General features: G+C 42.6%; 2 pseudogenes; one reads left to right on the forward strand and one right to left on the reverse strand.

The window, feature by feature from the left end:
• Positions 1 to 26,768, reverse strand: part of LOC138173106 (zinc finger protein 850-like) — a 784,878-nt pseudogene that overhangs the window by 50,663 nt on the left and 707,447 nt on the right.
• Positions 12,971 to 26,251, forward strand: LOC138173097 (zinc finger protein 345-like; annotated as a pseudogene).

Raw genomic sequence — 26,768 nt, forward strand, 5'->3', positions numbered from 1 at the left:
GCAGCCAGGCCTGGGAGGGAGGATTGCTCAGGGGGACCTGGAGGGCTCTCACCAAGTAGTCAGAGGAGGAGGAGGAGACCAAGGCAGGGACAGCCAACAGAAGCCAGCAGGTCTGTGAGGGGCTGGCTCAGCCCAGCCTGGGGCTTGCAGGCACAGAGCTGGGTTCTAAAAGGCAGAGATCTCAGGTCCAGGAGAAGGCAGCCTGATCTCAACTCTGAGGGAATAAGGCAGAGACACCTGGGCTAGAAGGGAAGGAAGGAGGCAGCCCAAACAGCCCAACATCCTGTTTCAGTCAGCCCCTTCTGGAGGGTCCTCCCACTCTCGGCCCTGCCTCAGAGGCCCTGGGTTGGGCCCTTTCCTCCAATCACACCCAGGCCAGCAGCTCAGTTCCCTACCTGCCTCTGTTCCCCCAGCCTTGCCCTCCATCACCTGGAATGCCTTGGCCACTGGGATGAGCCCTCTCCTGCCCTAGACCGCTCCCAGCCCCCAAATCCACCCCAGGGATCTGACTGCACCTGGGGCCTCACCCACCAGGCTGGCCAGTTCTGAGAGCACCTCCTCCCCATCACTACCACCTGATTCCTTATTGGAGGAAAGATTGCGGACTTTAGGAGGTGGGAGGGGGAGAGGAAGGAAGAGGCAACCTGGTCTTCAGGTCTTCAGCTTGCATATGTATGTATGATGTAAAGAGAGATTGGTATTTTTCCTGGGGGGGCTCACTTATACACACACACACACACACACACACACACACACACACACACACATATATATATATATGAAATCGCTTTGATTTCCTGAACAGGCCTCTGTTCATGGGAATTCGTGGTAAGACAATGAACTCAAGGACTGACAAAGCAGAACTTATAGCTTCAGAGCAATTCCCTCTCACCCCTCCCTCCTTTCCTGGGTCAGGATGCCTATGTCAATGAAAATTATTGTCTCCGTATGGTTAACCATGACGTGAGAAAGAAATTTCTTAAGTGAATAGATTATAAATACAATAAGATAGGAAAATGTCAAAGTGTCGATTGAAATTACAGATCCAGGATATCTGTGTTTCCTTTACCATTAACATGATAAAACATAGTATATAGCCATCAAATAGTTCAGAAAAATGCCATTATTCAGTATAGTGTCTGGGTCAAGGAGCCTTGTGTCATAAGCAGAAGAATACTCCTGGTCACCTTCAGTTTTCTCTCCTCACCTATTCTTTGTATGAAGCCCTGCCATACCAAAGTCCTGACTCCTTTGCCTATCTAAAGAATAGCGCCAAGCTGTGGAATTCATAAAGGTTTTCCTTTCTGTACTCCCAGCTTTGAGTCTGTAGCACCAAGGCGATATTCACAGTGGCTGTGACTGCTATGAACATAATGGCATCATTCTGAATTGCAAAATATAATAGACTATCTACATGGGAGATAAAACCAAAACACTTATTCCAACACCAGAAAGCCAAATCCATCATAGTAACAAAGAAATCTATACACATTAGCATTACAGGGGGCACCAACATCCCCAAGCCTTCCCCCTGCTCTGGCCTTCCCACAAACCAAGCTCTCTTTGCCAAAAATTCCCCTGTCACCCACACTGGCTGCTCTGTCCTTTGCCTGCCTCCTCTCTTTCCAAGCTGCAGCTCCTACCATCTCTGTCCCAGTTGTGACCCATACCAACTTCCTGCTCCATCCCTTCCTGTTCTACCTGTTCAGCAAACTCCTCCCACTCTAGGTTCATGTGACTCAGACTCATATGACTCAGGCCTATCACATAGGTCTGTTAATGGATAGGAAAGATCTTCCAATTCACATTACCAATACATGGTCTTCCCAATTCTTTCCTGTCTTTTGTGTTTTTGTTTTTTTTTGCTATGGAACAAGGAGGAAACGCAGTAGGAGTTTTAGCACAAAAACATGGGGATTAATACAGACCAGTAGGATATTATAGTAAACAACCTGATGAAGTACCCAGGGCCCTCCCGCCCTGCCTGAGAAGTATTTTTGCTATAACTGATGTTCTTAAGTAAAGTGAAATTATACTGGATTTACCCATAATACTCTTTGTGCCCCATGTGGGTGTGGCCCTCCTAAATTCACATCCCACCAAACATTTATCGAGTAGCCGCCTGGCAAAAATTGAAACCCAGCTAATGGCATGGCCCCATGTCGCCATCAAAAGATTAAATGCACTAAATCCTACTGAGCGTTTAGAGATGATCCCTAACCTGGACATAGACCAGCCTGTGAATGACTGTGAGTCTATCCCTGCTGATCATGACTGCATCACAATCCTAGGTCAACTGCGGACTCCTAGAGTTGACTTCCAAGAGACACTCATCCCAGAAGCCAACCTTAGAGCTTTCACAGATGGTTCCTGCCTGAGGAATGTCAAGAGACAAGTGGTAGCAGGTTACGATATCACCCTGGTAACTGAGGTATGGGAGTCAGGAGGTACTGCCATGCTTATTCCTCACAACAGGCAAAGTAAGAAGCAGTGTCAAGGGCCTGTGAATGGGGAAAGGGACTGATGATTATTAACATCTATACAGACAGCAGGTATGCTTTTGGGATGGCCCACAATTTTGGAATGTTGGACAACTCATAAAGAACAGAAAACACGTCTCTAGGTTACTAGAATGTCTACCACTTCCCAGGAAGGTGGCCATTATCAAAACTATGAGTCACTCTCATGCATCCACTCCTGAGGCTCTAGGGAATCAACTAGTCAATCAAGTGGGGGTGGGAGGGTAATGGTTTCCTATACCTCCCCTCTGCACCCTTGCCTGTTGATCTGGTAGCTTTAACGGAGGCTCCACCCCTGATCACTCTAGAAAGAGCATGTGAGAGGGACCTCCAAGGGTGCACTCAAGACTGGGAAACATGGACAGTGTTTGGAAACTTGAACAGCTTTGGAAACATGGACAGTGGCTTGTCCTCCCTCACCAGTTACACCAGCCACTGGTGAGTCTCCTGCATCATCTGTGTCACTGGGGACTGGACAAACTTTATGAACTTGCTTTTCAACATTGGTGTGGAATATCGTAAAGGGTGGCCAAAGAGGTGGTGTCCCGATGTCAGTCCTGTCCCCTATACAACCCCTCCAAGCCCTTTAGGGGGGCTTCTGAGACTGCTTCCCTTTCCCCTTCTTCCACTTTGAGATCTGGCAGATTAACTTCACCCAGCTGCTTCTGAGCTGAGGATATAAGTTTGCCCTTGTTATGGTGTGTATGTTTTCCATCTGGGTAGAGGTCCTCCTGTGTCAGGCAGTCACTTCAGGGATGGTAGAAAAGGCCCTATGTGAACACATCATCCCAACTTGGGGGTCCCACATGAAGTTCATAGTGACCAGGGAGCTCATTTTATAGGTCAGGGGCTCAGAGCCATCCTGGAGGCTTGGGGCATTCACCAGCATCTACATTGTGCTAATCACCCCCAGTCCTCAGGGTTGGTTGAGAGAAGTAACAGGGTATTGAAGGGACTGCTGGGAAAATTACCCTCCAATTTCCAGGTACCATGGGTCAAGGTGCTACCCATTGCCCTTTTTGCCCTCCAGTCTTGGTCTGTAGGCAAGACCAAACTCTCCCCCTATGAGATTGTCACCAGAAGGCCAATGCCTCTCACCCCAACTGATCTCTCCCCACTAGATCCCCATTGTCTCTGGGAATATAGTGGTAGAATTAGTCAACAGATTCATTAGGTTCAAGGCCTTGTTTCTCGGTCTCATTCCCTAGTCTGCCACCCAAGGGAGCATTCTTTTGTTTATGACTACCAAGGACAAGGAGCTTTGAACCAGACACCATTTTGAACAATGGGACTTAAGAATTCTTGACTTGGTATTCCATAGACACATTTGTTATGTTATATCATTTCATGTTAATGATGGAAGAAATTCAGCCATCTGGGATCTATAATTTCTTTTTTTAATAATTTATTCATTTTTAGTTTTCAACATTGACTTCCATAAGATTTGGAGTTTTTAATTTTCTTCCCCTCCCCCACCCCCAAGATGGCATGCAATCTGATACAGGCTCTACTTATACATTCATATTAAACATATTTTCACATTAGTTATGATGTAAAGAAGAATTAGAACTAGTGGGAGGAACCATGAGAAAGAAGAAACAAAACAAAGCAAGAAAAGAAAAGGAGAGCAAATACTCTGCCCCCATCTGCAGTCAGACTCCAATGGTCTTTCTCTGGAATGGATGGCATTTTCCATCATGAGTCTTTGGGAACTGTCTTAGAATGGATCTAGAATTTCAAGCAACCCTTTGACACTTCTCTTATATTACTGTATTCATTACCTTTCTTATATTATTTTAAAACACATATGGAGACTATAATTTTAGTTGACACAGACATTCTGAGTTCTAAATGTATAAAAGGTCTTCAGCTTGCATACATATACACGTAATACATATACACACATGCACATACACACATGTATACACATACACACATACCTATACATATGCACATATTTGTGTGTATGTGTGTGTATATATATTCAACCATTACTATGTCCCTTCTTAGAAAAACAAACAAAATTAGTCTGAATATGAGTGTTTATTTCTCTTAAAACTTGTGGAATCAGATTGTGGAATCAGATCAGATTGTGGAATCTTGTGGAATCAGATTGTGGAATCACTTGTGGAATCAGATCAGAGATACACAGAGGGGCTCATCTTGAGACAATGAACTCAAAACAAGGGATTTTGAAATCTTCAAAGCAATTCCCTATCAGCCCTCCCTCCCACAGTTCCTGACTAAGGATGCCTATGTCAGCCAGAATCATAGTCTCCATATGGTTTGCCATGATATGAGAAAGAAATTTCTTAAGTGAATAGATTGTAAATAGAATAAGACAGGAGAATGTCAGTGTCAATTGAAATTAAAATCCCAGGATTTCTGTGTTTCCCCTACATGGAATATGTAAGATAAGAAAAGTCCTATTATTCAAGATTGTGTCTGGGTCAAGGCACCGTGGGTCATAAGCAGAAGAATGTTCCCAGTCACTTCATCTGGCCTTGTTGTGTTGACACAAGAAGGGGAATTTTGAGTTTACTCAGAGAATATTTCATATGTATGTATGTATACATCACCCAACTTGTTTGCCTCCTTTAACTAAATTTCCAGGTGGTCATGGGTCAGGAAGTTTGTTAGAAGCAGAGTTATCCCAGTTATGTGATTTGTAATGTGTTAAAGAAGTGCCTAGCAATTTAATTCTAATAAGTTTATTGTATTAGAAACATTATTAGAAATGTGAACTTTTGGGGTGGCTAGGTGGTGTAGTGAGTAGAGTGCTGGCCCTGGAGTCAGGAGGACCTGAGTTTGGATCCGGCCTCAGACACAACACACACAAATAAAAAACCTAGCCATGTGACCTTTGGCAAGTTACTTAAACCCAATTCTCCTCCAAAAAGTAAAAAAAAAAAAGTGAACTTTTTCATTCTTTTGGGTTATGGATTTAATTGTTAAAAGACTGATGTAAATATGTTTTAGAAATCAGTAGTAAATTAGTAACTGAATAAGGGTGTCAATATTTTAAGATTTCAGGATCTAGCCCCATGCTTAGGTGAAAAGAACAATGTTTTAACTTGAGTTAAGAACTAGAAACTGCGAAAGGAAAAGATTTTTAAAAATCAGTCTTTAACCAGGTTTAGTCTAAAGGAGAAGGTTAAATAAACATCTGATTAATTGTGTCCGCCCACCTTTCAGGCAAATCTATAGGAAGCCCATATAAGATCTAACACCACACAAATATTGGGTATAGTAAAAATACTGGTTGTTGTGACCTGTGACTATTATATAAGATCTTAAATGTTTCCTTGTACTGTTGAACTGAGAATTATTTAATTAACTCCATCTGTGAAAGCTCTCGATGGCTTCTCTGCTTGGGAAAACTGGCCACACTTAGCCAGCAAAACCCCTTGAGAAAAGAAAATACTCATGAAGAATCTTAGGGTAAGACATTCCAAAAGCAATAACTTACAACACTCAGCCCCAGCATACTTTAATCTAAGCTAATTAATGACAACAGATGTAAATTCAAGTTGTTCGTAAAACTTTATATGTCTTTCTAAGTATATGTCTATATTGGCTAAATACTTAGGTCAGCTCCTTTCAGGTGATTGAAATTTTCCTCATTATATGGCAAGAGGAGATTATCCTCCTGGAGTTCAAGCATGCCTCCATTGTCCATCTCTAAAAAGGTAAAAGATATAGATTGTGCTGTGACAATCACAGCGAGGGTCTCTCTCTTAGTCATTGCTGGCAAGATTCTTGCCAGAGTCTTCCTTAATAGGCTGATACTTCTTCAGCTAAAAAATGGTCATCTCCCTGGAAGCCAGTGTGGCTTCAGAAAGGGCCGAGGAACAGCTGATACAGTGTTTGCTGCCCAAGAACTCCAGGAGAAATGCCAGGAACAAAATGGAGGCCTGTACAAATGTTTGTAGGTCTAACCAAAGCCTTTGATACTGTTAATCATGAGGGCTTATGGAAAATTATATTAAGATTTGGTTGCCCAGAGAAGTTCATCATCATTGCACATCAATTTCATGACACTATTCTTGCCCGGGTCCTAGATAAATGACAGTGTTCTTGTGCCTTCCTGATCACCAGTGAAGTGAAAACAGGGCTGTGTGCTTGCTCCCATGCTTTTTTGCATGATGTTTTCAGTCATGTTGTCAAATGCTTTCAACAAGGATGAACACAGCATCAAGGGCAGCTATTGTACTGATGGTAAATTCTTCAACTTGAAAAGGCTACAAGCCAAGACCAAAGTGGAGGGAGAGTTGGTGCGTGATTTTCCGTTTGCAAATGATTGTGCACTCAATGCAGTCTCTGAAGCTGAGATGCACCAAAGTATTGATCAATTCTCTGCTGCTTGTGCTAATTTTGGCCTAACAACACCAAGAAAACACAGGTACTCCATCAGCCGCCACCACCACAACATCCATATGTGGAACCATGGGTTACAGTCAATGGAGCAGTTTTGAAAGCTTGGGATAAGTTCACTTACCTTGGCAGTCTACTTTCCAGGGATGTACACATTGATAATGAGGATGATGCACACATTGCCAGAGCCAGCTCAGTGTTTGGGAGGCTCTGAAGGAAAGTATGGGAGAGAAGAAGTATTAGACAGTACCAAACTGAAGGTCTACAGAGCCGTTGTACTGAACTTGGTCCATGCCTGTGACACCTGGACAGTCTACCAGCGCCATGCCAGGAAACTGAATCCTTTCCATTTGGACTGCATTAGGAAGATTCTGAAGATCGCCTGGCAGGATAAGGTACCAGATACTGAGGTCCTTACTTGAACTAAACTGCCAAGCATTCAGACTCTGCTACAGAGAGCACAACTCCAATGGGCTGGACATGTTGTGGGAAGGCCAAATGTACATTTGCCAAAAAGACTATTTCATGGAGAACTCGCACAAGGTAAGCACTCACATGGTGATCAGAAGAATTGATACAAGGAGCCTCTCAAGGTTTCTCATAAGAACTTTGGAATTAAGTTTGTGACATGGGAGACACTGGCATAGGACTGCTCAGCTGGCGTGCCCATATCAGAGAAGGTGCTATGCTCTAGGACCAAAGCAGAATGGAAACATCTCAAAAGAAAGGTAGGATGCACAAATTTGGAGAACTGAGCTCAAATGTTCACATGGACTTTTTGTGCCCAACCTGTGGTAGAGCATTCCAATCTTGTATTGGTCTGATCAGTCACAGCAGGACACACTGAAACTTAACTCTCGCAAAGGGATGTCATTTTGGTCCTGTTCAAGAAGGAAGGACACCAACCAACTAGGCCACCTCCTTATCTAATAAATATCAAAGATAGGTAAAGGAGCCAGGAGGTTGAGAATTGATCCAGCTCTTTAGGGAAGCTGAGAAGATTTCCCAGAGCTGGGAATTGTCATCCCAGGTCTTAAAAATGAATTTATGGATAATGATCTTTATTCCTTTGAAGTACTAAGAATACTTGGCCTTGGAAATTAAATTGTTGCCATTAGTGATTCTAAATCTGGATTTGATTTGATTTAAGCCAAAATCTGTCCTGAAGGAAATAAGAAGAGGGTTTAAATCTGTTTTCCTATCAGGATAATTATGGTAAATTGAAACCCGGCACAAAAGACATTTGTTATTTGGCATTAAAAAATTTATTAGCTGTATGACACCAAGCAAGTTACTTTATGTCTGTTTGCCTCAGTTTACTGTTCTGTAGAGGATAATGCTAGCACACCCCTCCCACGGTTGTTGTGAGGATTGCATGATGGTAAAACACTTAATAGCATGCCTGTCATAGGGCAAAGACTATTTAAATGTTACCTTATTATTAATTATTATTTCTTCAATTAGACGTAATTGCCTCATATTTGGTAACTTCATGTGGAGTTTTAGATGTGATCAGTATTCACTGCCAGTCATGATGAGATGATTTTCTCTGTAAGGTAATCTGGAAATGTATTTAAATGAATTGAGGCCACCTTAGGTGGTAATTGTTTTGATTGGTAATGGGTTTTATTTCAAGTTTCAAACACATGATATTGTTCATGGTATTGTTATGTTTCTAAGTTTTCTTATATTGTGAAATTTGCTAAACTATTGTATCAGCTATGTTGTTAGAAAACAACTTTTCTTATAATCTTGATGTTGTTCAATTAAGATTGTAGTGTTAAAAGAAAGTAAAAAAAAATGGGTTCAAATGCTATCAGGCTATTTTTATCAGCCCTGTTAAGCACATTTTGGAATAGTCTGAATTACGATAATTTAAGAACCTAGGAACTTCCAGTTTTGCCTTAACTTCCAGTTAAGAGGAAGTTTTATCTCGAATTATTTGACTTATGAAAATTACGAGATGATTAACAAATAATTTGGAGTTATTGTTATAGTGTTAATACTTATCAAGTATTTACATAGGTATTTTAAAAGGGAAAACTGATCATTGATTGTGTGGGAAAAGGTACAAAGAAAAGATCTTGTAAAATCTCTTTTGTAAACTTACAATGATTCTTGGAACCATCTAGTCATAAATTCTTATCAACCATGTTGTAGATTTCCAGCTGAGTAAAGACGATACAAATCCTCCCTGCAAAGGAAATTTTCAAACCTGCGTATGATGTAAATTTCATCTGAGGAAATGTGTATGTGTGTGTGTGTGTGTGTGTGTTTGTCCTTTGTTTTTGAAGAGGACCATGATGTCAGGGAAATGATGACTTGGATTTACAGTTGACTTGGATTTGAGTGAAGGAGGTCTATGGAAGGTCACTGGTCTCATTCTATCCTCCAGAGCCATCCGGGGCCAGTGACCTGATATTCATCAGGATGACTGGAGAGGACCCACGATGCAATGGGAGACCCAGGCCCTTTTAGACTAAGGCCTTTCAGGTTTTCGCTCAGAGATAATGCCCATTAAGTGAACAGGCCTCTTTAAGAACTGAGTCATGGGATGGACCCTTTAATAAAAAAAATATCAAACTGGGATGATGTTTCACAAATAACACACAGGAGGCACTGGAATTTGTGGACTTCAGCCTCTAACAGGTCTGGTCAGACAGGAAGACAGCTTCAGAAGGGTTAATAATCTTACTTTATTCTAGTCTAGTCTCTTAAAGGGAGCTGCTGATTAGAGTACCAACTCCTACAGCATTTCCTAACAACCCTTCTTGAGGGGAACTGATGTGAAGAGAGGGCAACTACTCCTAATTCTCAATGGGGTCAATCAAGACAGACACAGAATTCTAGCTTGTACACTCCCCTAAGTCCCCTCAAGCCTCAATGGGGGCTGGTTGAGGTTGGTACATGCATCCCTCTATGCATTACCCAAATCCAAAATGGAAAAAATCTGGAAAGACTTGGATGAACTGAAGCAAAGTGAACAGAACCAGGAGAATGTTGTACATAGTAACAGCATTATTGTCTGAGGAAGAATTGTGAATGATTTAGCTAATTCTCAGCAATACAGTGATCCAAGACAATCCCAAAGGACTAGTGATGAAGCATGCAATCCAGCTCCAGAGAAAGAATTGATAGTAATTGAATACAGACTGAAGCATGTTATTTTTTACTTTCTTTCCTTTTTCTTTTATTTGAATTTTCTTGTTCAAAATTACAAATATGGAAATGTTTCCCATTATTGCATATGTGTAACTAGTGCCAACGTGATATTCACAGCTTCAATGGTGACTGTAAATATGTTGGCATAGTTCTGAATTACAAAATACAACAGACTCTCCATATATAAGACAGAAGCAAAACACTTATTTAGAAACCAGAAAGCCAAATCCCAGCACCAGAAAACTAAATCCCAACACCAGAAAGCTGAATCCATCATAGCAACAAAGAAGTGAATACACCTTATCACCAGAGGGGGCAACACCACACCCCGCTCCCTCCTTGCCTACATCCTCTACTCCCTCCTTTCTAACTGCTCTGATTCCCAACTTCCTTTGGGCTCTGCTCCATCCATTCAGCAAGCTCCTCCTGTGCATAGACTTTATGTGATTACATTTGAGCTATTAAGGGGCAGGGAAGATCTTCAAATTCCCTTAGGTCTGTTAAAGGGCAAGGAAGACCTTCAAATTCCCATTACCATTACATTTGGCCCCAAGATTTTTCATGTCCCTTACACAGGTCAATGGGACTTTAGGGGTAACTGGTATCAACAGAATTTTACAACAATATAACCGAGATAACAGAAACAAGCACATAAAACATTATCTTACAGTAGAACGTGAACACAATCATACCCATCACTTATCCCTTGATCGAAATCTTGGGATAAGGGGTGAAGGTCTCCTCCTCCATTGTTATTTCTTGCTGAAATTGGACACAGAGCTGTCTCTGCCCCCAAGAGGTCCCATTCAAGAGGTCACTTCTTTAACTGGAATCCGGAGTTTGGTCAACACCAGGTCCAAGGGAGACATCACAGTCATGGACAGGCGGTGACATCCAGTTTAAGCTATCAACATCTGCAGGTGGAGCGTACTTTTTTTTTTAAAAGAAAGTTTTTATTGATGTTTTCTATTTTGTATATCATCATAGTTTTCCCCATTATCCATTCCATTCCTGTTCCCAGAAAGCTGTCCTACAGCCTCTGTAGAAGGAGTAAATTGGAAATATCTTCTCATATCTCTGTTACATTGCCCGAGCTAGCTCAGGGTTTGGGAGGCTCCAAAGGAAAGTGTGGAAGACAAGAGGTATGAGATTGACTACCAAACTGAAGGTTTACAGAGCCATTGTGCTGACCCACTGTTGTATGTCTGTGAAACTTGGACAGTATACCAGTGCTATGCCAGAAAACCGAATTGCTTCATTTGAACTGTATTAGGAAGATTCTGAAGCTCATGTAACGAGATAAGGTACTGGACAATGAGGTCCTTTCTCAAGCTGAACTACCAAGCATTCAAACTCTACTGCAGAGAGTGCAACTCTGATGGGTTAGCCACATTGTTAGAATGCCAAAACATACGCTTGCCTAAAAGACTATTTTCAGGAGAGCACACACAAGGCAAGTGCTCACAAGGTGGTCAGAAGAAGCGATACAGTAACACTCTCAAGGTCTCTCTGAAGAACTTTGGAATTGATTATGTGACAAGGAAGATACTGGCAAAGGACCACCCAGAATGGCATACCCTCATCAAAGAAGGTACTGTGCTCTATGAGCAAATCAGAATTGAAGTAGCTCCAAAGAAACACGAAATATACCAATTTAGAGAATCCATTCCAATGTTCACATGGACTATTTGTGCCCAACCTGTGGCAGACCATTCTGAGCTTGCATTGGTTTGCTCAGACACAGCTGAACACACTGTAACTTGACTCCAACATAGTGATGCCATTTTGGTTCTCTTTGAGAAAAAGCAAGGACAACAACCAGCTCACTATCTTGGGAACTTAGATTTGAGCTTACTCTTCCCAAAGATCTTGAAAGGGCAGGGGATGATTGTTGCCTGGTTTGAAGGAATGTTTTGTATCAACTCTTCTTACTATGCCATATCAGCAGTAAATGCTCATGGCTAAAAAGCACTAAGGTATGGCTCATTAACAATGGGGAGCACACTGGTGAGGACTCCTGAGCAGTAATATGAGAAATCCTATTCTTCAGATTACCCCCAAACCCCTGGAAGAGAAGTCAGTTGTTCTCTTGGAGTCGTAACCTGTGAGTTACTTTGCACGTTTGGGAGAGCACTCCCAGAGATGAGTGCTATATGCAGAAGGAAGGAAGGAGGAAGGGAGGAAGGGAGGAAGGGAGGAAGGAAGGAAGGAAGGAAGGAAGGAAGGAAGGAAGGAAGGAAGGAAGGAAGGAAGGAAGGAAGGAAGGAAGGAGGGAGGAGGAAGGGAGGGAGGAAGGAAGGGAGGAAGGAGTGAAGGGGAAGAGAGAAGGAAGGAAAGGGAAGAGGAAGGGAAGGAGGGAGGGAGGAAGGGAGGGAGGGAGGAAGGAAGGAAGGGAGGGAGGAAGGAAGGAAGGGAGGGAGGAAGGAAGGAAGGAAGGGAGGAGTGAAGGGGAGGAGGGAAGGAAGGGGAAGAGGAAGGGAAGGAGGGAGGGAGGAAGAGGAAGGGAAGGAGGGAGGGAGGGTGCAGAGAAGAGGTTGTCCTAGTAGAAGGAAACAAAAGTAAAGGTTTGTATTCAGTGGCCCATTGATTACCCAAAACCTTAAGGACAAAATGGGGCCGTCCCGAAAGCCTCCCCCGGGCCCGCCTTGAGACCCCTTCCCCTGAAGGCCTGTGCCTCCTAGTCATTTCTTCTCCCCACCACTGCAGTTTCTGCTTTTCTCGCGGAGGGTCTCGCCAGCACTTCCGCTAAGAAGACCCAGCCGAATTTGGAAGAAAAGAAGCGCCGACCTCCATTGCGCATGCGCAGAAGAGATTCCTCTAGCCTCCGGACTGCGATTCCCAAAATTCCTTGCGGCCAAGGTTGACGCCACTTCCCCACTCCCTGCCGGTCTTGAAGAGGACTTCCGCCGCCGCTGCCTCTTTGTTCTTCGGCTCCGCCCCGCGAATCTCCCTCGACTGCTCCACGACCACGTGACTTTGCGCTCCAGCCAATCAGTAGCGTCTCCCGGCGTCCCTCTGCGCCCCGCCCCCCAGAGATCAGGCTTCATTCAGGCTCCTCGCCGGCTCCGGGCCGCAGAGTGGCCTGGGCTGAGGGTGGGATGGCTGGGCTTGGATCCCAGGCCGAGAGGCCCCCTCCGGAAGCGCCCTGAGCCTCAGCCCCGGCCCGGCCCGGCGCGGGATGTGCCGTCCCACCTCCGGGCCGGGCCGATCGCGGGCCTTGCCCGCCCCCGGGCCTGCCTGCTGAGGAGCCAGGGAGGGAGGGATGGAGGCGGGGATGATCCCGGTGTGCGGGGCGGCACGGGCCCCACAGGTGAGCTGCCGGGGGCTGGGAGCGGGGAGAGACGGGAGGGAGCGGCCCGAGGTGAGGACACCCCTCTTTCCCGCCTGCTGGAATGGCCCGAGCACCCCCGGGGATCCCTTGCGGCGGTACCTGCAGCCCGCGCCCCGCGCGTGTCGGGGGTGGACGCGTGGTCAGCGTGGGGCGCCCTCACGGACCCGGGGCCACGTTCCCTGCCCCGGCCGCCAGCTCGGAATGCTCCGCCACAGGTCACTGAACATTTGGGGTGAATTCTCCCATTCTGCCCGTCTGGCTTTTCCTTTGAGCTGTCAGGCTTCTGCTTTGCGCACAGAGCACAGCAACCTCTCTGATGTGGGCACGCCATGCTGAGGTGGGCCTGGGCCAGAGACTCCCATGTCACCATCAGTTCCGGAGGTCTCGGGAGGTCCTGGTATCACTTCTTAAGCACTTGCCCGGTGTGAGTTCTCCGCCAAGTAGGCCTTCTGGCAAGGGCACGTTTTACCTTTGAACTCCATGGCCGGCCCATTGTGGTGGGAAGGGGAAGGTGTGGAGGTGATCAAGTTATTTTTTGGATGAGAAAAAATTGCATCTTCATTTTCACTCCTCTGTAACTGAAATTTAGTATTTCTTTCAATTATGAGTTAAAAAAAAAACACAAATAAAAACAACATTCTGAGAAGAGCGTCCATAGGTATCACCAGGCTGCCAAAAGAGCCCATGATACAAAAAAGATTAAGAACAGACTTTAGAGGAAACGCTCATCCCTTAGAACCACAAATCCCATGATGTCACTAAATAGGATCCTAGATTTGGAACTAGATGGAACCGTTAGAGGCCATCTAGTCCAACACACACCTCTGTTTTAATTTTTTTTATTTGTTACTAAATTTTTTTTTTTTGCAATGCATAAAAATCTGCCTTCTCTCCTTCCCAACTTCCTGTCCTGCCCCACCCCATTGAAAAAGCAAGAAAAACAAAAACCCTCTTACAAACATGTATACATAAACAAAAATTAATGGAGTATCTGTGTCCAAAAAGAAATAGTTGTCTGTACTCTTGAGGTCATCACTTCTCTATCAAGAGATCAACAGCACATGGTTAGTCCTCTGGAATCATGACTGGGTATTGCATTGATCAGAACTCCATGTCTTTCAAAAGTCTTTAAGGTTTTTACAATGTTGCTGTTGTTGTAAAAACTATTCTCTTTACTCTGTACCAGTTCATAGATTTTCTGTGAGAGCACTTCCTTCATCATTTCTTATGTCACAGCACAATAGTATTCTAGCACATTCATATATCAAAACTTGTTCAGTCCTTTCCTAATTGATGGACATTGCCTCAATTTCCAGTTCTCTGCCACCACAAAAGGAGCTACAATAAATATTTTGGTACTTATGGATCCTTTCCCTCTTTTTGTCATTTCTTTGGGGGTTTTGACCTAGTAGTGGTAGCGATAAGTCAGAGGATATGCACGGTTTAATAGCTTTGGGACCTAGTTCCAAATTGCCTTTCAGAATAATCGGATCAGTTTACAGTTTCACCAGCAGTACCTTAATGTACCTGTTTTCCCACAGCCCCCCCAGCAAGTCATTTTCCTCTTTTGTCAACTTTGCTAGTTTGTTTTGCTTAGGACTGGTTGGTTGTTGTCTTTTGTTCTTCGAGAGGACCAAAATGTCATCACTATGCTGGATTCAAGTTACAGTGTGTCCAACTTTGTCTGCTCTGACCAATATGAACATGGGTTGGGCACAAATAGTCCATGTAAATATTTGGGGTAGATGCTCTAAATTTGCATATCTCTAGTTTCTTTGGAGCTGCTTCAGTTCTGGTTTACTCATAGAGCACAGCACCTTCCCTGATAACAGTATGCTATGCTGAGCCATCCTATTCTAGTATCAACAGTTTTGTACTTCTGGTGGAGCTGTCCACCCATTCTGGGAAGCAGTTTGGACCTACGTTGAAAAGGTGACTTGACCGTGTATGCCCTCTGACACTACCATGCCTCTGCTAGGCTTTTGTTCCAAAGAGATTGACAAAAAAGAAAAAGGACCTGTGTGGTGGCTGAACCCTCCCCCAAAAACAGCAACAGCAAACTGGAAACAAAGGGAGATCTTCACTTGAGCGATGACTGGACAGGACGGATCATGGAGTATTCCTCTAATGGAGCACTGTTGTGTTTTAGGAAATGCCCAAAGGGATAGTTTCAGAGAAACCTGGAAGATGCGTATGAACTGGTACAGAGTGGGAAGGAAGCAACCAGGAGAAGAATGTTTACAGTGATAACCACAAAAGTGGTTTATGGAGACAAAAACCTTTGAAAGGCTTTCGGATCCTCATCGCTGCCGTTAGGCAGTGTGGTACATCTGGTCCAGAGTCAAAGGCCCACCCTAATCCAGACATTTGTGAGCTGTGTGAACCTGAGCACATCGTCTCGACTCCTGCCTCAGTTTCTGCATTTGTAAAATGAGAACCATAAGAGCCCGTGTCTCACAGGACTGTTGTGAGAACCAAGCAATGTGTGTAAATGCTGCAAACAGGCTCAGATAATATCTGTAACAGCTTAGCACAGTGCCTGGTACACAGGTGCTTAATAATTAATTATCAATGATTCTTTCCTTCCCCTGTCCCCTAGTCCATGCAGTGGTCAGCCATCACTCCAGAGGACCAGTGATGAACCATATTACCCACTTCCTGACAGAGGTGATGGGATTCTTTCTGAATGAGGCACAGATTTTCAGACATGGCTACTACAGGAATTTGTTTTGCTTGACTAAGAATATTAGTTGCAAGAGTTTTATAATTTTTTCCAGTCATTCAGCATGCATTAATTATAGCTTAGTACGTCCCAGGGTCTATGCAGTGCTTTAGAGATGGAAAACCAGTGTCTACCCTGAAGGACCTCATGTTCTTACGAGACAGATAACATGCAGATAGATAGATAAACACACAGACACACACACAAGTTATTTATAGGGTAGAAGGAAAGCAGTAGCACTAGCATTAAAGGGGACTGGGAAAGGCATTTTGCAGAAGGTGGTATTTTTAGCTGACACTTGAAGGAAGGCAGGATGTAGAGATAAAGAGTATTCCAGACCAGGGGGACACCTGGGGAAAGTTCACCGAGTCAGGAGAGGGAGGGCCACATTTGAGGAACAGCAGGGCATCCAGTGCCCCTGAATCGTGTGTGGAGGTAGCTAGGGTGCAAAAAGACTTGAAAGGTAGGTTATGGGAGGTTAAAAGTCAGGATTTTATACTTGATCCTGTGGGTCATAGGCAGTCGATAGAGTTTATTGAACAGTTGGATAACATGGTCAGACCTTCACTTAAGGAAGTTTACTTTGGCAGCTGGGCAGAAGATAGGCTGGAAAGGGGAGAGATTTGAGCCAGGCAAACTCACCAACAGGCCATGGCAGTAGTCCAGACAGGAGGTGATGAGGGCCCGCATCAGAGTGGTGGCAGTATCAGAGGAAAGAAGGGGACATATTCAAGAGATGTTTGGAAGGTAGAATGGATGGGACATAGCAACAGATTGGATATGGAGAGCAAAAGAGTGAGGCATCACAAATGACACCCAGATTTCAAGCTTGGGTGACTGGGAAAATGGCAGTGCCCTCAATAGTGATAGGAAAGTTAGGGTTTGGGGAGAAAGCTAATAGATAAAGATAATGGCTGGACATGTCAAGTTTAAGAAGTCCGGAAGACATCTTAAAGATGTCAGCTTGAACTATGAATTGTCCACTGTGACTGGAGGCAGGAGAGAGGTTAGGGCTAGACAGATAGATCTGACAATCATCAGATTGTCATTGGGCTTACAGAGGGCATCCTGGGAAAACTCAGGAGCAGGGAGGCCACAGGCAGGCAGAAGACACAGATGGACTGTCTGAATTCGGGCTTCAATAGAAGTTTCAAGGGCAAAGCCAAAAGCTTCAGACAGACCTGGCCTGGATATGCAGTGGTGGGGAAGGCTTTGGGATCAATATGTGTGTGTGTGTGTGTGTGTAATAAATACTTCTTAATTGGGGGGAGAGGCAGTAATTACATGACAGTAAATTAGAAACTTGAGAACCACACCTAGGGTTCAACTGATCTAAAAGAATAGTTAGAATGAGAGAAATAATTTCATCTGAAGTATGTTCTTTAAAATAAAAATGTTACTAAAACTTGTGGATTAATGGTAGCTTAAGTATTATGTAGGGACTTAGAGTAGCATTCCTAGTAGGAAAATCTGAAGTAAGGCTGTTTCTGCAAAGTGGCTGGTGCCATAGAGGGCCTGCTCTTTCTTGTCAACAAGTTTTAGTTAATCAATGGGAAATTGTGTAATCTGGAGGAAATTGCTAGGGACAGTATCTCTTATCTGATAGAAATAGTACTTGATTATTAATGGACAGTTTTTAGAGAATTGTTTAATGGTCTTGTCAACCCCTGGGAAAATCTGGCCCCCTCCCCTTCTCTGACCGCCCCCCCCCCCCAAGAAGACCCCTGCGTACCCTTGCAGTTTCTAACCGCTCCTGTTCCTGGACAGAGCTAGTTCCAAGAATATTTCTTCAGCCTAGTTCTTGTAATCCCCCAACACCTTCAGCACTTTTTCCCAACAGTTAGGCTGTTCTGTGTACCCAGACTACATGCCCTCCTGATGTTTCCCACCACTATGCCCTGTAAGAATCCCCTTTTTCCTCCTCTGTGGGCACCCCTGTCTGAGTAAGGCAGCATGCTGTCTCAAATTACAATTTACCAACCCTGAATAAATGCGTCACTGTATTTATCTATCACCTACTAAGTCTAAGTTTGGGGGTTTTCCCCCCAGGTTGACAGTGTTGTGCCATGTGCCTAATTATAAGGGCCCTATGGATTTTATTGATTGTCAGGAACTTAAGAGTGCAGTGCTCTGTGTCTGGCACTGTTGAAGAGAAAGCCCACACAAGTGAGCAGGAGCCTGACTCGTGAACACTGCTCCTTGTCATTGTGTAGGGAAATCCCAGTAACCTGGGAATTGGAAAGCCTGAGTTTAAATCCCGCACAGTCACTTAACCCTTGTAAGCAGGCCCTAACCTTCCTGGCCACTTCATCTGATCTGGAGTGGAGAGGCGTTTTGTGTTTCAGGAGGCGGTGACATTTAATGATGTGGCCGTGGACTTCACCCGGGATGAGTGGATACATCTGGATCCTTCCCAGAAGGAGCTGTACAGAGACGTGATGCTGGAGAATTACAGCAACCTGGTCTCTCTGGGTAAGAGGTTCCCCTGGCTCCCACTTTGCCGTTTCTGCACTTGCTGAATGCGTGGCATGTTTGCATTTCCCAGCAGTGTTTGTTGCGACTCCTAATGGCTTTGTCTCTGTGAGTCTGGGGACTTTGACAATTTCTGGGGAAGAGAATGGAATAAGCCTGTGTGTAGCACCTGCCATCTGTCAGCACTCACCGTGCTAAGTGCTTTATGGTTATTATCTCCTCCGAGTTTCACCACAACCCTGGAAGGCAGGCACTATTATTATCTCCATGTCATGGAGGAGACGTTTTGCAGATGAGGAAACTGAGTCAGACCGAGGTTTGGTGACATGCCCAAGGTCCCACAGCTAGCAAATATCTGAACCCATTTTTGAATTCAGATCTTCCTGATTATAACCCACGGTGTCAATTAGCTGCCTTCACTTAGTAGAAAGGGGTTTGCTTTGTAAAACTGGGAAGGGATGTCTTCTCTTGGCTGCTCCTGAGGCTGCACCTTTTGCATCTTCTGCTGCCTCAAGTCAAGGATACTCTCCCCTTGTGCAGATAACTAAAGACAAAAAAGAATCTTAGCTTTCCAGCAGGTAGCTAGGTGATACAGTAGAGATAGCACTGGGCCTGGAGTCAGGAAGATCTGGGTTCAGATATGGCCTCACTTACTGTGTGACCCTGGGCAAGTCACTTACCCTCTCTGTGCCTTGGTTTCCTCATCTGCAAAATGCAACAGTTGAACTCAGTGGCTTATAAGGCCACTTCCAGCTCTAAATCTGTGATCCCATGAGATGAACAAATGATGTGACTTTCTTTCTTTTTCTAATCCCCTACATTTGAACTATCTACTCTCACTCCCCTCAAAAGAAAAGAAAAATCCCTGCTTCCTAGGAACATCTTTCAGAGGTTCATTGTATTGCCCTTTGGTTATTCTGGGGTGCTTACTTGTCCCTGAAAACGAATGGGTGTGGTTGAATTTGAAGGTGAGTTTCTATCCTCAGGACTTCTTAATTTTCCCCAAGTAGGGCTTCCAATTAACAAACCAGATGTGATCTCCCAGTTGGAGCAAGGGATCATGGAGAGTGAAGGCTTAAGAGGTAAGTGAGTAAAAATGCAGCAGATAGCTGCCTCTCAGATCCTCGTTAGTCAGGAGGTGGGGGAGGCCTTTGGAAGTTTGAATAGGAAACTGTCCTCAGCTCTCCACCTAATGGAGAAGACCAGCAACAATGGCGCTTCCAACAGCAGCTCCCTCGTGTATTGTTCTTGCCTTGAATTTTTCTTTCGTGTTTGCCTTGATTGTGAGAGAAGAGAGAGCAGTAATCCTAGTGGGACACAGAACTTTCTGTCTCCCATTTCTGCAAGGTCAGCTTTCTGAAGCAGCCTTTACCTTGCCCCCCTGACCATTCCTTACATTGGTCTGTTTGGATGCCTGTGAGGGATACAGTATAAGCCTGGCCCAGGTCTTACAAGAGAAGGGGGCAATATCTGGTGCTTGATATGGCATAAGCCAAACAACAATGGCTTCTCGTTTATAGAGCTGCTCTACCTTGGACATTGAGAGAAGCAAGTAAGTAATACAGAATGAAGATACTGGAAGGCTAGATAGATAAAATAGAAAATTAACAAAGTACTTTTGGCATTTGAATAAATGTTGAGCTGGGGGATGAGGTTCTCTAACAAGAGGAACCAATATGAGAAAGAATATAGAGTTCAAAATGATGGGTTGGGATGATGGGACAGGCAACAGGCACTTGTTGGAGGAGGGTGGAATAGAAGGGCAGATGGCTAGGTTTTGCAGGTCTTTGAATGCCTCCTTAAGATGGGTTTCCCCTATCCTCTGAGTAAGCTAGGGAGGCATTGGAATAGTGTTGAAATAAGGTGATAGACACAGGAAGGTTAATATGAAAACTGGGAGAAGAATGGATTGGAATGGGGAAAAACTAGAGGGAGGGATGGGAGTTAAGAATCTGTTTATTCCAGATACTTTTTAGAGAGTTTAGATTTTTTACCTTATGCTATTTCTACCAATTATCTCTGAATATTCTCTGACATTTCACTTTATTCTTATCCTATCTTAATTTAGTCACCTATTAACCCTCCTTCTCTTTCCTGGATGGATTCGTATTTTTTGTGCTGACCTTTCTCCTTTCCATCTTTGACTCGGGCAGAGGCATAAATGCCCTTACCAAATTATTGCATGGCACAAACCTTGAAAAGAACTAGTTCTCCTCCTTATACGATCTGGACATGACAAGATCTAGATCTCTCCAGGCCAGAATGATAGATCACAACTCTGTCCGTGATGTTTAATGACAGTAACTATAAAGACCTTTGTCCTTGATGGTGAAAAAGTTTGTTATTATAATCTCTGCAGACTTCTTCATTTTTCTTTGTTTGTTGTCCATCCATTTTCATCTTTAAATGACTTCATTTAATTGAGTCTCTTACTGAGCTTTCTCTGATCTAGTTGTAACTCATTGCTTTTGTCACTTTTGTGAGATGATATGATCATAACCTCCCACTGGCCTTCTCTGTAATAGTTTGCGAATGAATTTGTGTTTTAGCATCCCTGTTATTCTGTCAGGTGCTCATCTGTACCAGGCAGCAAGCAGTAGGTGATACAGATAAAAGTACGAAGGATGCCAGAGTCGCGAAATCGCTTTTTGTACTCTTGTTCTCCTTGGTATGGCATTCGGTCAAGTCCGCTACACTTCCATAGGACAGTGCTATGGTAGATTCTTGTCGTTTCTTTCATCTCCTTGTTTTTCATCATCAGTAACTTGTTGCGGTAGATCAGGCTGGAGTTGTCGTCTTCGTAATGGGTGCTCTGAGTACGGAAACAGCGGAGCTGAGCTCGAAGGGTTGTTGTGAAGATCCCATGAGATCACATCCATAAAGTGCATAGCGCAGTTCTTGGCCATATGTCCCTTCCTATCCCTGACCCCCACTTTAGGAATGACTTCAGCATTCGTAATAAGGGGTCTCTTCACCTTTAAGAGATAGTCAGTTTTGGTTTTTGTGACATTATCAGGTACCTTCCAGTGGTTCAGTGCCTTCTAATCACAGATCCATTTGAATAGAATAATAGCAATAAGTCATACGTTATCTTTCTTGATCCTCGGAGCAAGCTTATGTGGTCCGTGTGTTATAGATAATAAACCTGGAGTCTCGCCTACAGTTGCCCATCACTACTGAGTCCCACAGACTGGATTGGAGCCTGTGTCTCTCTTAGCTCCATGTCTCGCATTCCTCCCATGTCCACACTGGCGGCCAGTTTGGTTAGGTGTAGTGTGCAGAAGCCACCTTTGCTTCATTCAGACATCGAATTTTCACCACTTGTCTGGCTCCTCGTGTTCTCCATGATTTCTCATAAATATTATTAACGATGGTTACTCAGTACATATAAGATTGTATTTGTTCTCCATAATTTCTCATAAATATACAATTTTTTTTATTATAAACTATGGTTACTCAATACATATAAGAATGTATTTATTTTCATTTTGTTATTCACCTTCAAGGTGAATATCATTCCTGAAGCCGCTGGCAGAATTAGCAGTAGAAGGGAAGACAGTACAAAAGTGAACGCTTTGAAGTTCTTTTTCTTCAAATGCAGAAATGAGATAATAGTGCTGTGTTTATTCGCTTGTTACAGATTGGAAGACCAGGTCCAGAACAAGTGAAACAGCTTCAGAACGGGGCTTTACTGTGGATAAATCATTCCAGGAAAGAAATCCGAGTGATGGTCAACAGCATTGCATCTTGAAAGAAGCCTGGAGTGACAATATTGAGACACTTTCCCAGGATAATGAATATGAGGAACTTTTCAGCTGTGATGCAAACATTCAGCATCATAGAATACATTTTGAAGAGAGAACTTATGAATATGGTGAATGTGGGAAAGCATTCCTTCAGGAAAAACATATTAATGAACATCAGAGAATTCATACTATAGAGAAATTTTATAAATGTAATGAGTGTGGAAAAGCTTTTAGCTATAGTTCTTCCCTTACTTTCCACCAGAGAATTCATACTGGGGAGAAACCTCATGAATGTAATGAATGTGGAGAGGCCTTTAGATGGAGCTCACAGCTTACTTACCACCAGAGAATTCATACTGGAGAAAAACCTTATCAGTGTAATGAATGTGGGAAGACCTTTATCCAGAGAACACAGCTTACTTCCCATCAGAGAATTCATACTGGAGGAAAGCCATATGAATGTAATGAATGTGGGAAAGCTTTCAGATATAGCTCATCCCTTACTTATCACCAGAGAATTCATACTGGAGAAAAACCTTTTGAATGTAATGAATGTGGACAGGCCTTTAGGTCAAATACACAACTTAATTCTCATCAGAGAATTCATACTGGAGAAAAACCTTATCAATGTAATGAATGTGGGAAGACCTTCATCCAGAGCACACAGCTTACTTTCCATCAGAGAATTCATACTGGTGAGAAACCTTATGAATGTAATGAATGTGGCAAGGCCTTTATTCAGAGCACGCATCTTACTTACCACCAGAGAATACATACTGGAGAAAAACCTTATGAATGTAATGAATGTGGGAAAGCTTTTAGTTCCAGTTCATCCCTTACTTACCATCAGAGAATTCATACTGGAGAAAAGCCTTTTGAATGTCATGAATGTGGGCAGGCCTTCAGGTCAAATTCACACCTTACTTCCCATCAGAGAATTCATACTGGAGAGAAACCTTATGAATGTCATGAATGTGGACAGGCCTTCAGGTCAAATACACAGCTTATTTCCCATCAAAGAATCCATACTGGAGAGAGACCTTATGAGTGCAATGAATGTGGGAAAGCCTTTAACCAGAGCACACAGCTTACTTTTCACCAGCGAATTCATACTGGAGAGAAACCTTATGAATGTAATGAATGTGGGAAGGCCTTTATTCAGAGCACACAACTAACTTACCACCAGAGAATTCATACTGGAGAAAAACCTTATCTGTGTAATGAATGTGGGAAAGTTTTCAGGCACAACTCATCCCTAATTTACCACAAGAGGAGTCATGCTGGAGAAAAATCTTATTAGTGTAACGATCGTAGTCAAGCCCTTAGATGCAACACACTTTAAATGTCAGCAAAAAATTCATACTGGGGAGAAACCTCTGATCTTTTGAAAGGTTTTTATCTGAGACACAAAACATAACACTGAAGAATCAATATTGTAGCAAAAACAAATTATAAAGGTGAAAAGGTCTTTAGATAGAATTACATTATTCATTTTGTATTGTTGAATATCAAACAATTCGTACTGGAGAGAAATCCTTTATAGGAGTGGCCTTCAGTCATAAAATGTCTCTGCCTAATGATCAAAATTCATATTGGAGAGAAACCAGATTAATGCAGTGAATGTGAGAGACCTGCTAGCTGGAAGATATTCTTTCAGTAATTCAAGAATTTCCCATTAATAACTGGCCATGTAACCTTGAGCAAGTTACTTAACCCCGATTGCTTCAAAAAAAAAAAAAAAGAATTTCCCATTAATGGGTAACTATAAATGTAGAAACTGTAGCAAAATATTAATTTTAATTGTGAACCTTATTGAATACCACTGAATTCACATTTGACAGAAACTCTACAAACATTTCTCTGACTTTCAAAAAATCACAGAATCTCAGAGTCACAAGGGACTCAGAGACCATTTAATCCAACCGATCCTGGATAAAGCATGTCCCAAAACAACACACCCCACAAATAGTTATTCAGCTTTTACTTGAAGATCTCCAGTAAGGTAGAATCACACTATCTGTTAAGGCAGCTCATTTGACAATGGGAGAGCTCTAAATATTAGGAAGCTTTCATGTTCCCCTGAATTTTCTTTCTGATAAACATCACCAGTTCCTTCAACTGGTTGCATTTGGCATGAACTTGATCTCTTTCACCATCTGGACACATTTTGTTCATTTCTTCCCTAAAATTTAATGCCCAGAATTGAACACAATATTCCAAGTGTGAGTTGACCAGGGCAGAGTACAACAAGACTATCACCTCTTTGTTCCTGAAAACTGTGTCTCTCAAAGTAGCTGAAGATCTTAGTCCAATGTGGTGCCCATTGACTGAGCCATGACTCTTTTTTATCTTTTCTACATAACTTGGGGGAGCTATTTTTCATTTATTCCTCTTTTTCTTATTGTTTCATTTTATTTGGACAAAGCAGACATTTCCTAACAAACACTCTCATTGACAAAATTCAGTCCCCCAAATAGTTAAGCAAATTCAACTGATAGAAATCTTTATTGATAGTACATACCAATTTCCTCTTTTTTTTAAGTTTTCCTCTCATTTATTATCATAAAGGAGTTGTGCTTTAACTTTTATAATTTAGCACCAACATTTTGTGTACATGACCAGAGTTGTATTACCTTTAAATATTATCTTCATTCAAATTGTAGTCAGTATGTATTTTATTTTTTAGGCTATACCTCCCTCTCTTCATCATTTCCTAGAAGTCTTCCTATGTTCCTCTGAATTTATATTCATCATATTATATTACATTTGGATAACATAATTTCTTCAGCTATTTCCCAATTGTTGGCACAAACTACATTTCATTTCCCCCCAAATTTTTGCTGTTACGAGTAGTAGTACTAAGAACATTTTGGGGGTACTTTTTGTACTTCTTACTGTTGTTGACCTGTGGAGCATAAATGCAGTAAAGGGATTGATGGAAGTGAGGTGGCACAGTGAGAAGAACATTTACCCTGGAGTCAGGAGGATGTAAGTTCAAATCTGCCCTCAGGCAATAGCTGTGTGAACCAGGAGAAGTCACAACCCCAAGTGCTCCCCCCCCCAAAAAAAAAGATTACTGAATTAAAGAGTATGGAAAAGTAACTTCTTGTGTAATTCCAAATTATTTCCCAGAAGAACACCTATTCGCAGCTACACCAACAGTAAATTTGCCTGCTTGTCTACTCTACTGTTGAAGTTTTTGACTACCCTTCAACCTGATATATGTAAGATGATAGCTCAGAGTTGCACAGGCTGTCCCCCATGCCTGGAATAAATACTTTCCTATTTTGACCCTAGAAATCCTTCCCTTCCTCCAATGATCAGCTCAGGTACTACCTCCTAGGAAAAGCCTTTCTTGAACCTCCTGGTTGCTAGTATGCTCTCCCTCCAATTGTATTTATTTATCACTGTACATGTTGTCTCTTGGTAGAATGTAAGCTCTGTGAGGGTAGAGTCTTTTAGTAGTCCCAGCACTTGGCACAGTGCCTTGCACCTATGGGTGCTTAATAAATAAATTCCTTTGTTTTTTAAAAACTTTTTCTTCCATGTGAACTTTGTTTTGTATAGTAAAGTTCTATATTGTCTATATAGTAATTTGATTGGTATAGCACTAAATTTCCAGACTAATTTGATTAGTACCATTACTTTTTTATTGTATGTGCAGCCCACTTTTGAACACTTAAGTTAGTACTAAATCTATAAATTAAGAGAAGTCTGTCTTGAGAGGTTAAATCCTGGACATTTTCTGCTCTTTGTAGATATATTTAATAGAATTCTTTTTTTTTCTCATTTCCTCTTTGTTTTTGTTGTTAATACTATATAGAAATGCTGATGATTTTTTTGGATTTTATATCTAACTGTTTAGTCTCAGTTTTCTTATTAATCATGTCTGGTTTTCTAAATAAATCATGCATGTAAACAGTGATGGTTTTGACTGCTCCTTACTAATTACTCTTGAGTTATTTCAATAACTAGAATTTTTAGCATAATCAGATGAAATTAAGAAAGTGTCCACTGGTTATTACTAAAAATTTTTCCAGTATTTTTTCCATTGCAAACAATGCTATCTCTTGGTTTTAAATAAATGCTATCAATCACATTTAAGAAGAGCCCTTTCTTGGGGCGGCCAGGTAGCACAGTGAGTAAGAGCACTGGCCCCAGTGTCGGGATGACTTGGGGATCGAATCCGGGCTCAGATACTTAACACCACACCCAGAAATAACTGGCCGTGTAACCTTGAGCAACTTACTTAACCCCAATTGCTTAAAAAAAAAAAAGCCCTTTCTTATCTATGTTTTTAAAAAATGTTTTCAATATAAATGTGTAACTGTATATTGTTAAAGCTTTTTATGTCTATTAATATCAGCAGGTTTTTATCTCTTTATTTGGTAAATTATGTTGTTTTTCTGATGTTGAACCATCAGTGGTATGAGTTCAATTTT

The sequence above is a fragment of the Petaurus breviceps genome, unplaced genomic scaffold (assembly GCF_028583685.1).
Source record: "Petaurus breviceps papuanus isolate PSGF00001 unplaced genomic scaffold, PetGlider_PUasm1.0 563, whole genome shotgun sequence".
Taxonomy (NCBI): Eukaryota; Metazoa; Chordata; class Mammalia; order Diprotodontia; family Petauridae; genus Petaurus; species Petaurus breviceps.